The sequence below is a fragment of the Hippichthys cyanospilos genome, chromosome 10 (assembly GCF_059441005.1).
Source record: "Hippichthys cyanospilos isolate Australia breed blue-spotted pipefish chromosome 10, RoL_Hcya_1.0, whole genome shotgun sequence".
NCBI lineage: Eukaryota > Metazoa > Chordata > Actinopteri > Syngnathiformes > Syngnathidae > Hippichthys > Hippichthys cyanospilos.
Window position 1 is genome coordinate 21496412 of NC_142378.1, and position 13548 is coordinate 21509959.

At 42.1% G+C, this 13548-nt stretch overlaps 1 protein-coding gene across 1 annotated transcript in view; it reads left to right on the top strand.

The window, feature by feature from the left end:
* The first annotated feature begins 614 nt into the window (after nucleotides 1-614).
* cbarpb (CACN subunit beta associated regulatory protein b) overlaps nucleotides 615-13548 on the top strand; it is a 103900-nt gene continuing 90966 nt past the window's right edge. The window contains exon 1 of the mRNA XM_088425034.1: nucleotides 615-828. The gene's annotated coding sequence lies outside the window, so the exon portion shown is untranslated. The remainder of the gene's footprint in view (nucleotides 829-13548) is intronic.

Sequence of the window (13548 nt, forward strand, 5' to 3'; positions counted from 1 at the left end):
AGTCGGATTAGACAGAAATGCTAACCACACCAGACACAACATTTTAATAGGAAGAATACATTCACTTGGCATTTCAATTGACCCTGACTGCAATCCCTGAGTTTTATTTCCTTAACGGGATAGTTTGTAACATTTAGGCCATTTTTGATTACGGACAGCAGGGGGTGCTGCAGGTGCTTCATTTACCATTGTCCATAGCTATCACAAACATGGCCTCCTCCAGAGAAGTGCCACCCCCCATGTAACATAATTTCATGATAACTAGATCGATGAGTATTTTTTAAACATACCGTTGGTCTTTAAGAAAACATTATTTGCAAGTTTTTGAGATTTACAATCATTTAATTTATTCCTTTTTAATGTAAATCTTACACACTGTCTCTTTAAAGTTCACATTTAAACGTCCGTTCTGCCATTTTGTTTTGCTCCCAGCCATGGCGCTATGCTGTCCTGTTGCAACAAGGACATTCGACTGCTGCTGTTAGAGGATGGTGGGGGATTGAGAGATGCTCATCTTGCTTGGAAGGAGGCGGGTTTTCTTTTCTCTCTGTCTCTCTCTCACACACAAATACACACACACACACACACACACACACACACACACACACACACACACACACACACACGCACACACACACACACACACACATCCAGAGCCGCTGCCTGTGATGCTACTGCTGCTTCCAAACACTGCCCTCCATCAGGGGTAAGACATTGGCAGCAAGCAGAAGCGTTAGACAGAACACAAGCACAGGAACACTGCATATTTACAGACTCTGGTACTCAAATTGCCGCAATGAGTGGGCATGTTGCTTCTTCAATGCTGTGGTGAGTATACAGGTTGTGTTTTTCTGTGTGTGCGCATGTGGGCGTTTGGCGCTGCAGTAGCAGGATTAATTGCCATGATTGAAGAAGCCAAGGCATAGCAGCATCAAGCAGCAGTGAACCTCAGCTTCTGGTTTGTGGCTGGAGCTTGTGTTTCGGTGATATGGATAGGTGGTTAGGCATTCTGAAGTCCTGGCTGATGATTTAAAAACAAATGCTTTGCTTTTCTGCTTGGCCAGTGATTAAATGCATGCATGAGCAGTACATGAGGTTCACGCTTGTATCTGCTCACTGTTGGGATTTTGCAAATGAACGCTCACAAACCAGCATCCCTAGTCATTCTTTTTGTATTTAATTTTAAACAAACATTATAGTTGCATCACTAGGGAACAGAATATAATTTCTAAGGGGGGGTGGGGGATGTGGAATTTGAATGGGGCTTGAACTTTATAATTTTACAAGTGTTTTTGCAGAATGATGAATATGCTCACACTGACTCTCGGGACAACCTTGGCACACTAGTGTGTCATGAGAGATCATCTTATTTGACCAATATGCACTGATTGATAAAAAAACTGACAACTAATCAATTACCAAATAAATCAAATTACCTTTGACAATCATTTATTGTTTTGAGACCTATAATTGTCCAAATGTTCAGCTTCTCCACAGTAAATGTTGTGATGTCATTTAGCCCTGTATAAGGGCAAATTGATCATTGTGTTGAATCAAAACAAGGCTTCTGCAAACATCTGTTTTTACTTCAGAACAAAATGATCAATATTTTTGTTAATTTTCTGACCCTGATGTCAAACTAGGAAATAAATCAAATAATCTCTCGATTATGCTGTTGCTTAACTAGTAAAATAATCATAACTTGCATCCCCAATATGCAATTTATTTATTCTCCTCTCTATGTCAGCTACTTTGTGGTGGTATAATCGGATTTGCAGCTGCATGTTTTGGACACTCGGGTGAAGAGAGGGGCTGTCAACTAGTCCCCACCTGGTGGTGTGTTTGCTCCGATGGTGGGGGAGGATGTCGGCCAGACCTGGCAGACCCAAATGTATCCTGAGGGTGTGCTGCAAACATCTGGCAGAGTCCCCTGTCAGAAGGAGGTTCAACTCCCACCTCCGGCAGAATTTCTCCTGCGTCCCGGGGCAGGCGAGGGACATTGAGTCCGAATGGACTATGTTCCGCACCTCCATTTTCAAGGCGACTGCACAGAGGTGTGGTCGTAAGGTGGTCCGTGCCTGTCGTGGTCCCCGAACCCACTGGTGGATGCCAGCAGTAAGGGATGCCGTCAAGCTGAAGAAGGAGTCCTTTTTGGCCTTTTTGGCCTATGCGACTCCAGAGGCAGCTGACAAGTACCGGCTGGCGGTGGAGTGTAGCTTCGGCGGTCGCCAAGGCAAAAACTCGAGTGTGTGAGGAATTCGGTGAGGCCATGGAAAATGACTTCCTAATGGCTTCAAGGAAATTATGGTCCACCATCTGGCATCTTAGTAGGGGTCAGCGGTGCACCATTAACACTGTATACAGTGGAGATGGGGCACTGGTGACCTCAACTCGGGACGTTGTGAACCATTGGGCAGAATACTTCAAAGACCTCCTCAATTTCACTGACATGTCTTCTTCTGAGGAAGCAGAGTCTTTGGGCTCCAAGAAGGGCTCTCCCATCTCTGAGGCTGATGTCACCGATGTGGTTAAAAAAAACCCTGGGTGGCAAGGCCCCAGGGGTGCATGAGATCTGCCCGGAGTTCCTGAAAGCTCTGGATATTGTGGGGCTGTCCTGGCTGACACGCCTCTGCAACATTGTGTGGACATTGGGGACAGTGCACCTGGATTGGCAGACTGGTGGTCCCCCGTTTTAAGAAGGGGGACCGGAGGGTGTGTTCCAACCACAGAGGAATCACACTCCTCAGCCTTCCCGGTAAGATCTATTCAGGGGTGCTGGAGTGGAGGGTCCATCAGGAAGTCAAAGCTCGGATTCCGGCCGTGGAACAATGGACCAGCTGAACACCCTCGACAAGATACTCGAGGGTGCATGGGAATTTCTCCCTACCAGTCTACATGTGCTTTGTGGACTTGAAGAAGGCGTTCAACCATGTCCCTTCGGGATCTCTATAGTGGTGCTTCAGGAGAATGGGGTACTGGAATCCCTGATATGGGCTGTTCGGTCCCTGTACGACCGATGTCAGAGCCCGGTCCGCATTACCGGCAGTAAGTCGAATTCATTTCCGTTGAGGGTTGGACTCCGCCAAGGCTGCCCTTTTTTACCGATTCTGTTCATTACCTTTATAGACAGAATTTCTAAGCGCAGCCAAAGCGTTGAGCAGGTCCGGTTTGGGAGCCTCAGCATTTTGGGCATTTGCGGATGATGCGGTGCTGTTGGCTTCTTCAGGCCGTTACCTCCAACTCTTGCTGAAGCGGTTTGCTCTTAGTGTGAAGCGGCTGGGATGAAGATCAGCACCTCCAAATCTGAGACCATGGTCGTCAGTCGGTAAAGAGTGGAATGCCCTCTCCAGGTTGGGCATGAGGTCCTGCCCCAAGTGGAGGAGTTCAAGTATCTTGGGTTCTTGTTCACGAGTGAGGGTAGGATGCAACGGGAGATCCACAAGCGGATCAGTGCGGCGTCTGCTGTAATGCGTACTCAGGACTGGTCTGTCATGGTGAAGAAAGAGCTGAGCCTGAAAGGTGAAGCTCTTTAATTACCGGTCGATTTTTCTTCCTGTCCTCACCTATGGTCATGATTTGTGGGTCGTGACCGAAAGAAAAAGAGCCGGGATACAAGCAGCTGAAATGAGTTTACTCTGCAGCGTGTCAGGGCTCTCTCCCTTAGAGATAGGGTGAGAAGCTCGTTCACCCGGGAGAGGCTCAGCGTCAAGCCGCTGCTTCTCCGTGTTGAGAGGAGCCACTTGAGTCTAGTTTGGGCATCTGGTTAGGATGTCCCCCGGACATCTCCCTGGTGAGGTGTTTTGGTGATCCGGGAGCGCCTTGGGATAATTCCAGAAGAGCTGGACGAAGTTGCCAGGGAGAGGGAAGTCTGGGCTTCCTTGCTCAAGCTGCTGTCCCCCGTGACCCAACCCTGGAACACAGCGGTAGAAGATGGATGGATGGATGACAGCCACAAAAATTGACAATTAACTTTCAACTGTTTTCCAATATTTTCAGAGTTTGGTCGAGTGAACTCCCAAAGCCAAGCTGTGACTGTATGGCTACTACCAGAGAGATGTATGAAAATGGGTCATCTGCAAGGGCCGCAACCCAAATCATGAACTTTTTCCATTTTATGTATTATCGGACTTTAATAACTATTTCAATTTGGAAAAAAAATTAGTTTGAAAACTAGCCTGATTCTCTTGGATTTGTTTAGGTCACTTGTGCACCAAAATTTCATGTGCAAATAAGTTAAATCGTGGCACAGCAACTTCCGGTGGATTATTAGGTAAAGCTGGCCATCTTCTGCACCTTGAGCCACACTATAAAAAAGAAAGGGACCAGCATGGTAGCGGTACGCACAACAGGCCGTGAGAAGTTGGCTTTTACTCATGTGCTTAGTTGCCATGCTAATGGACAAAAACTGCCACCAGCGGTGATTTTTAAAAGGCCCACAGTAAAGTTTCCAACCGTATTAATTGTTAAGGCTAATCAAAAGGGCTGGATTGACAAGGACAAAATCCAAATGGTTTATTGCACACGTCACTGTTGCTGGTGATTTGTGACTCGAAGAGCGCACATCTCACATCCGTGAAAAAACATTCAGCAAAAGAACTCCGAGGTTGCCATCATTCCAGGAGGCTTGACCAAGTAAACCTCAACCACTGGATATTGGTGTAAACGGAGCATTTAAAGTGCAAGGTGGGAGCGATGGATGACGGAGAGTTATGCCACAATTTGTGAATGGATTGTGGATACCTGGGGTCACATGTCCGCTTGCACTGTTGTTTGAGCTTTCGCCAAAGCCGGTATCATTTCTGAGGAGCCTAACGGCAATGAGACCGACTCAGACATTGACGAATCAAACTTGCCCAGTTGTTTGTATTTGACACCATCGTGGAATTGTGGATGACGACAAAAAATAACGTGGGTACGTTGTTAATACTTTAGTAAAGTAGAACCAAACTCAGTTTGCTCTTACTGCCTTTGTTAAAAACATATGCGAGCGTGCATGCATGCTACCACATGTTTTAGGCTATTCCCTAATTGTGCAGTGTGTGTTATGTGTGTGCTAAAAAGCACCAGCAACGCTTTAAATCTTCTGTCTTTTAACCGTGAAAATATAGTACTTAAAATACTGGTTCCTCACAGTAAGGACTTTGAGCACTACTTCATAACCAAAAGGGACCCACAAACTGACAAAAAATTGAATCTTTTTGTTTCTGTTTGTTACCAAACCAGATGCACTCGCAAATGGCTCAGAAGTATGTTTGAGACTCCTGGCATCCCATCTGTGTGAAAAGAGCAACAAGCTGAGGTTTCCCATTAGTTCATTGTTTACAGTGGGTACTAATTTCATGTGCACTTTATAGTCACCATTAAACCCCTCTACCCTCAATCCATCAAGGCTAAAATGTTATGCCTTGAATTTCCCCCGGTCCACGATGAAATTCTCAAGTGTTCACCGGTCAGTGGTGAATGTGTGGGTATGTGAGGCAAATGTTTCCGTGCTTGGATAAACCCGCATTTGCAAGTGTCATGAAGGTAGCATCTCTTTTGTTAAGTTTTGTTGAAGGTGTCACGTCGGGGCATGGCGGTTCGAAGAGGTGCAGGATGTGGGAAAGGCGGAACCAATAAAAATGCAGGACTAACTGGGGAAAGGCTCGAGTGAAAGTGATTTATTAACAAAGGCAGGGTGAAAGAATCGAAAAATACAAAGTACAAACCAAAAACGTAAAACTGAAGCTGGCTGGGGCGACAAGGAACAGGAGGCAGCACAGGAAGGAGGGCAACGTGAGACGCGACGGCGAGGGGAAGACATACAAAGACCCGACAAGGAATGAGGCAAAACACTGGGGCTTAAATACTAACAGAACTAATGAAAACGCGAGACACCTGGGAACAAGGGGCGGGATAGCTGACAGGAGGACACACACGGGCGACAGGTGAGGTTGATTAAGGTAATGACACGTGGGGGAAAACACAGTGAACCTATACTTAAAACTAAACCACTAAAAACCCACAACAAAACACAGACAGATCATGACAGAAGGTCACAAAATTGTTTTATTAAAAATGCCTTCAAAATAACACAAAAACAACACACAACGAATATAAAGTGCACATAAAATTTGAACTCATCATCAGTGCCAACATTAATTGAATCCTGAGTTTTTTTTTCTGCAACAAGCTGGCCCCACCTAGGAGTGATGGATGACAATAACACATAAAGTATGTAGCTTGTGTCTCGTCAACTTTGTTGTTTAGTTTTAGTTGCAGTCACTGCAGAAATCCCCACCTCAAACTGATCTGATGTTGAAAATCTTGAACATACTTTTAAGGCCATCTTCATTTGCAATCACCAGCAGTTGATCATTTTCTTGCATAGACAGAATTGCATACACAGAATTAAGGGTTGGTTTGAATGATTCCATTCATTACATTTGGACTTGTCATTCTATTCATTTTATTTTGACTTGATATGATAGACTACCAACACCAGGTTTCACAGTAGGTGCAATGGCATGATTTTGCAGAGCCTCGAGGAAGACTGACAGACAGTGAGGGAGAGATCGAATTAGCCATTATCAATCGCAGACCTGTGCACGTTGGGGTATGAACAGGTCGGGGTATGAATAAGGACTATGAACGATGAAAAAGTAGTTGTAGATGACTTCAGTGCAGGACTATTGCCAAGTATGTAAAATTTAGACAAGGTAGGACAATGTGGGTGGAGTTACTGCAGCTTTTATTGTTCCAATATTGTGACTTTCAATGCCATATAGGCCACACCCACTGTCGAAACATCGTACTGATTTGTGGAGGGCATAAGGCATGGCCACTGGCTTTTCAAAAAACATTTAAGGGATATCACTTCAAGGGGCTCAGCAGAGTACATAAAAACATTAAGGATTTGCTATATGTTTTGCTGCCACTAGGTGGCGCTCGTACTATGATAAAAAATAGGCTTGTAGGTGTGTTTCACATTGGACTCCCATCCCATATATGAAGTTTTGCAAACATCAGATCATCTAGGTCCAATTACAGCAACTTTTACCGTTTTGGGGAGACATCAGACTTTGAGTTTGTATAGAGGCCACGCCCTTTAATGAAAAGTCATAAAAGTTGAGAACCTTAATGTTCCAATGTGTCATAGCTTTTCTGACCATTTTTTAGTTCATTTAGTCAAACAGGCATTTCACAGTACATAAAAGTATAAAAAATGAGATTTTTGTCCGCCACTGGGTGGCGCTGTAAATGATTTGAAAGTTTATCACATAGCTGTATTATTGCATGACTTTTAAAGTCCCAGGAAAGTTTCAGATGGTTTGAAGCTGTCATAGCTGAGTTATTAAGATTTTTGTCACTCTTGGCGAAGGAAGTATTAAACATAATTTGAAGCTCCGCCCCCATCTTTTCTGTCAAGAGATCTTCACGATATTTGGACTATGTGTGCCCCTCAGTTGGATAATGATTCATGCCAAAGTTGAAGGTAATGGGGTGAATCGTTTAAGAGAAAAAGGCACTAGTTTGAGACCAGCTAATGTCTAAGAATGGGACAAAACTGCACATTAAAAAAATTCATAACAATTTTTCTGTACATCCTAGCACATCACTTCTATTGACTTTTTTGTAGGTCTTGTAGTCCTTCATTTGCCTACAAAGTTTCATAGCTGTAGGTCAAACCAAACAGGATTGACTGTAATCTTTCGACTAATGACATTTTTTGCAGCCACTAGGTGGCGCTAGCTTTAAACTGGAATATATTTTTGTCGATATGTTCAGAAGAATATTTTCATCCAATGTGTGAAATTGTGAGAAGATCAGATCATCTGGGTCAAATTACAGCAACTTTTACTGGACAGATAAAGCTTCGGAATGAAAATGGTCGTAGAGGCCACGCCCATTATCGAAACTTCGTAAAATTTGGTGGAGGTCAGCAGGGCTGTCTAGAAGCTTATCAGACCTAATTTTAGCGATATTACATCAAAGGGCTCAGCTAAACACATAAAAACGTTTAAAAAATGCTCTATTTTTGGCTGCCACTAGGTGGCGCTCGCACTATAACAAAAAATACGTTGTTAGGTGTATTCCGCATTGGAAACCCATCAAATATGTAATGTTTAGAAAATATAAGACCATCTGGGTCCAAATACAGCAACTTTGTTCGTTTTGGCGAGACATCAGACTGACATTTTTGTTTGCCACTAGATGGCCTTATAAGCAATTGAAGATTTTTTTAAACACTTGTGTTAAGGGTTTAAGTCTTCATGTGTATGTGAAGTTTCAGATTTTTCTAAGCTTGTAAAGCTGAGTTATAAAGGTTTGTTTCACATGTGGCAAAGTAATCATCAAAGGCATAATATGAAGCCCCGCCCCCAACATATTTGATGGCGGATCATCACGAAAATTTGAACAATTGTGCCTCACAGTCAGATAAAACATCACAGCAAATTTGAAGGCGATCGGGTCAAGCGTTTGGGAGAAAAAAGGAGCAGTTCGGGACCTGCAAATGAGCAAAAACGGGCCAAAAGTGCACATTCAAAAATTCATAACTCTCTTTCTGTACATCTGAGCATATGGCTCGCGCTGACTTTTTTGTAGGGCTCGAGGTCCTACATAAGGCTACAAATTTTTGTAGCTTTAGGTCAAACGGGCCGGGAGGGAGAGGCTATTTTCCACTCATAAGGCCATTTTGGGGCCAATTACAGCCACTTTTTTCGTTTTGGTGAGTCATCTGACTTTGAGGTGGCGTGCAGACTACGCCCATTATCGAAAAGTCGTAAAATTTTAAAACCTTATTATACCATGTCTTAATGATATTCTGACCAATTTTGACTTGTTTTACTCAAACAGACTGAGCACAATACATGAAAGTGTAAAAAATGACATTTTAATCAACCACTAGGCGGCGCTAGTAGGTATTTAAAAAAACTTGTTTTAAAGGTGTTATAGACATAAGTTTCCATGTGTCTATGAAGTTTTAGATTTTTTTAAGCTAGTACATCAAAGTTATTAAGGTTTTTGTACCTCTTGGCGAAGGAAAAATTGAACACATAATTTGAAGCCACGCCAGTATCATATATGTCAGCGGATTTGCACCAAATTTTGCCCAGTTGTGCCCCTATGTCTAATTATATACCTCAGCAAATTTGAAGGCGATTGAAAAAAGCGTTTAGGAGAAACAAGGAGCAGTTTGGGACCTGCAAACGTGCAAAAATGGGCCAAAAATGCACATTCAAAAATTCATAACTCTTTTTCTGTACATCTGAGCACATGGCTCACGCTGACTTTTTTGTAGGTCTCTAGGTCCTACATATGCCTAAAAATTTTCGTAGCTCTAGGTCAAACGGGCCGGGACCAGGTGCACTTTTTCGACCTTAGGTGGCGCTGCAGAGCCATTTTTTATGCATTTTTTTGGGAAACACAAAAATATCAAATTTTTCACCGGGCCCGACAAATGTGCAAATTTTGGTGACTTTTCGTGCATGTTTAGGCCCTCAAAAATGGAAAAGCGCTGCACAGTAAATAATAATAATAACTAGAGCTGCAAGCAGCTATAAAGGGCCCTCGCAGACCTGTGCACGTTGGGGTATGAACAGGTCGGGGTATGAACAAGGACTACGAACGATGAAAAATTAGTTGTAGATGACTTCAGTGCAGGACTCTTACCAAATATGTAAAATTTAGACAAGGTGGGACAATGTGGGTGGAGTTACTGCAGCTGTTATTGTTCCAATTTTGTGACTTATAATGCCATATAGGCCGCACCCACTGTCGAAACATCGTACTGATATGTGGAGGGCATAAGGCATGGCCACAGGCTTTTCAAAAAACATTTAAGGGATATCACTTCAAGGGGCTCAGCAGAGTATATAAAAACGTTAAGGATTTGCTATATTTTTTTGCTGCCATTAGGTGGCGCTCGTACTATGATAAAAAATAGGCTCCTAGGTGTGTTTCACATTGGACTCCCATCCCATATATGAAGTTTAGCAAACATCAGATCATCTAGGTCCAATTACAGCAACTTTTACCGTTTTTGCGAGACATCAGACTTTGAGTTTGCATAGAGGCCACACCCTTTAATGAAAAGTCATAAAAGTTGAGAACCTTAATGTTCCAATGTGTCATAGCTTTTCTGACCATTTTTTAGTTCATTTAGTCAAACAGGCATTTCACAGTACATAAAAGTATAAAAAATGAGATTTTTGTCCGCCACTGGGTGGCGCTGTAAATGATTAGAAAGTTTATTACATAGCTGAATTATTGCATGACTTTTAAAGTCCCAGGAGAGTTTCAGATGGTTTGAAGCTGTCATAGCTGAGTTATTAAGATTTTTGTCACTCTTGGCGAAGGAAGTATTAAACCTAATTTGAAGCTCCGCCCCCATCTTTTATGTCAAGAGATCTTCACGATATTTGGCCTATGTGTGCCCCTCAGTTGGATAATGAGTCATGCCAAAGTTGAAGGTAATGGGGTGAATCGTTTAAGAGAAAAAGGCACTAGTTTGAGACCAGCTAATGTCTAAGAATGGGACAAAACTGCACATTAAAAAAATTCATAACAATTTTTCTGTACATCCTAGCACATCTTTTTTATTGACTTTTTTGTAGGTCTTACAGTCCTTCATTTGCCTACAAAGTTTCATAGCTGTAGGTCAAACCAAACAGGATTGACTGTAATCTTTCGACTAATGACATTTTTTGCAGCCACTAGGTGGCGCAAGCTTTAAACTGGAATATATTTTTGTCGATATGTTCAGGAGAATATTTTCATCCAATGTGTGAAATTGTGAGAAGATCAGATCATCTGGGTAAAATTACAGCAACTTTTACTGGACAGATAAAGCTTCGGAATGAAAATGGCCGTAGAGGCCACACCCATTATCGAAACTTCGTAAAATTTGGTGGAGGTCAGCAAGGCTGTCTAGAGGCTTTTCAGACTTAATTTCAGCGATATTACTTCAAAGGGCTCAGCTAAACACATAAAAACGTTTAAAAAATGCTATATTTTTGGCTGCCACTAGGTGGCGCTCGCACTATAACAAAAAATACGTTGATAGGTGTATTCCGCATTCGAAACCCATCAAATATATGAAGTTTAGAAAAGATAAGCCCATCTGGGACCAAACACAGCAACTTTGTTCGTTTTGGCGAGACATCAGACTGACATTTTTGTTTGCCACTAGATGGCCTTATAAGCAATTGAAGATTTTTTTAAACACTTGTGTTAAGGGCTTAAGTTTCCATGTGTCTGTGAAGTTTCAGATTTTTCCAAGCTTGTAAAGCTGAGTTATAAAGGTTTGTTTCACATGTGGCAAAGTAATCATCAAAGGCATAATATAAAGCCCCGCCCCCAACATATTTGTTGGCGGATCGTCACAAAAATTTGAATAATTGTGCCTCACAGTCAGATAAAACATCACAGCAAATTTGAAGGCGATCGGGTCAAGCGTTTGGGAGAAAAAAGGAGCAGTTCGGGACCTGCAAATGAGCAAAAACGGGCCAAAAGTGCACATTCAAAAATTCATAACTCTCTTTCTGTACATCTGAGCATATGGCTCGCGCTGACTTTTTTGTAGGGCTCGAGGTCCTACATAAGGCTACAAATTTTTGGAGCTCTAGGTCAAACGGGCCGGGAGTGAGAGGCTATTTTCCACTCATAAGGCCATTTTGGGGCCAATTACAGCCACTTTTTTCGTTTTGGCGAGTCATCTGACTTTGAGGTGGCGTGCAGACTACGCCCATTATCGAAATGTCGTAAAATTTAAAACCTTAATATTCCATGTCTTAATGATATTCTGACCAATTTTCATTTGTTTTACTCAAACAGACTGAGCACAATGCATGAAAGTGTAAAAAATAACATTTTAATCAACCAGTAGGCGGCGCTAGTAGGTATTTAAAAAAATTTTTTTCAAAGGTGTTAAAGACATAAGTTTCCATGTGTCTATGAAGTTTTAGATTTTTTTAAGCTAGTACAACAAAGTTATTAAGGTTTATGTCACTCTTGGCGAAGGAAAAATTGAACACATAATTTGAAGCCACGCCCCTATCATATATGTCAGCGGATCTGCACCAAATTTTGCCCAGTTGTGCCCCTATGTGTGAATATGGACCACAGCAAATTTGAAGGTGATTGAGTAAAGCGTTTAGGAGAAACAAGGAGCAGTTTGGGACCTGCAAACGTGCAAAAATGGGCCAAAAATGCACATTCAAAAATTCATAACTCTTTTTCTGTACATCTGAGCACATGGCTCGCGCTGACTTTTTTGTAGGTCTCTAGGTCCTACATATGCTTAAAAATTTTCGTAGCTCTAGGTCAAACGGGCCGGGACCAGGTGCACTTTTTCAACCTTAGGTGGCGCTGCAGAGCCATTTTTTTTGCATTGTTTTGGGAAACAGAAAAATATCCAATTTTTCACCGGGCCCGACAAATGTGCAAATTTTGGTGACTTTTCGTGCATGTTTAGGCCCTCAAAATTGGAAAAGCGCTGCACAGTAAATAATAATAATAAGAAGAACTAGAGCTGCAAGCAGCTATAAAGGGCCCTCGCAGACCTGTGCACGTTGGGGTATTAACAGGTATGAACAAGGACTATGAACGATGAAAAAGTAGTTGTAGTCATGACTTCAGTGCAGGACTCTTACCAAATATGTAAAATTTAGACAAGGTGGGACAATGTGGGTGGAGTTACTGCAGCTTTTATTGTTCCAATTTTGTGACTTTCAATGCGATATAGGCCACATTCACTGTCGAAACATCGTACTGATTTGCGGAGGGCATAAGGCATGGCCACTGGCTTTTCAAAAAACATTTAAGGGATGTCACTTCAAGGGGCTCAGCAGAGTACATAAAAACATTAAGGATTTGCTATATTTTTTGCTGCCACTAGGTGGCGCTCGTACTATGATTAAAAAATAGGCCTGTAGGTGTGTTTCACATTGGACTCCCATCCCATATATGAATTTTTAAAAATATATGATGGTCTAGGTCCAATTACAGCAACTTTTACCGTTTTCGCGAGACATCGGATTTTGAGTTGGCATAGAGGCCACGCCCTTTAATGAAAAGTCATAAAAGTTGAGAACCTTAATGTTCCAATGTGTCATAGCTTTTCTGACCATTTTTTAGTTCATTTAGTCAAACAGGCATTTCACAGTACATAAAAGTATAAAAAATAAGATTTTTGTCCGCCACTGGGTGGCGCTGTAAATGATTTGAAAGTTTATCACATAGCTGTATTATTGCATTACTTTTAAAGGCCCAGGAAAGTTTCAGATGGTTTGAAGCTGTCATAGCTGAGTTATTAAGATTTTTGTCACTCTTGGCAAAGGAAGTATTAAACATAATTGGAAGCTCCGCCCCCATCTTTTATGTCAAGAGATCTTCACGATATTTGGACTATGTGTGCCCCTCAGTTGGATAATGATTCATGCCAAAGTTGAAGGTAATGGGGTGAATCATTTAAGAGAAAAAGGCACTAGTTTGAGACCAGCTAATGTCTAAGAATGGGACAAAACTTTAATTAAAAAAATTCATAACAACTTTTCTGTACATCCT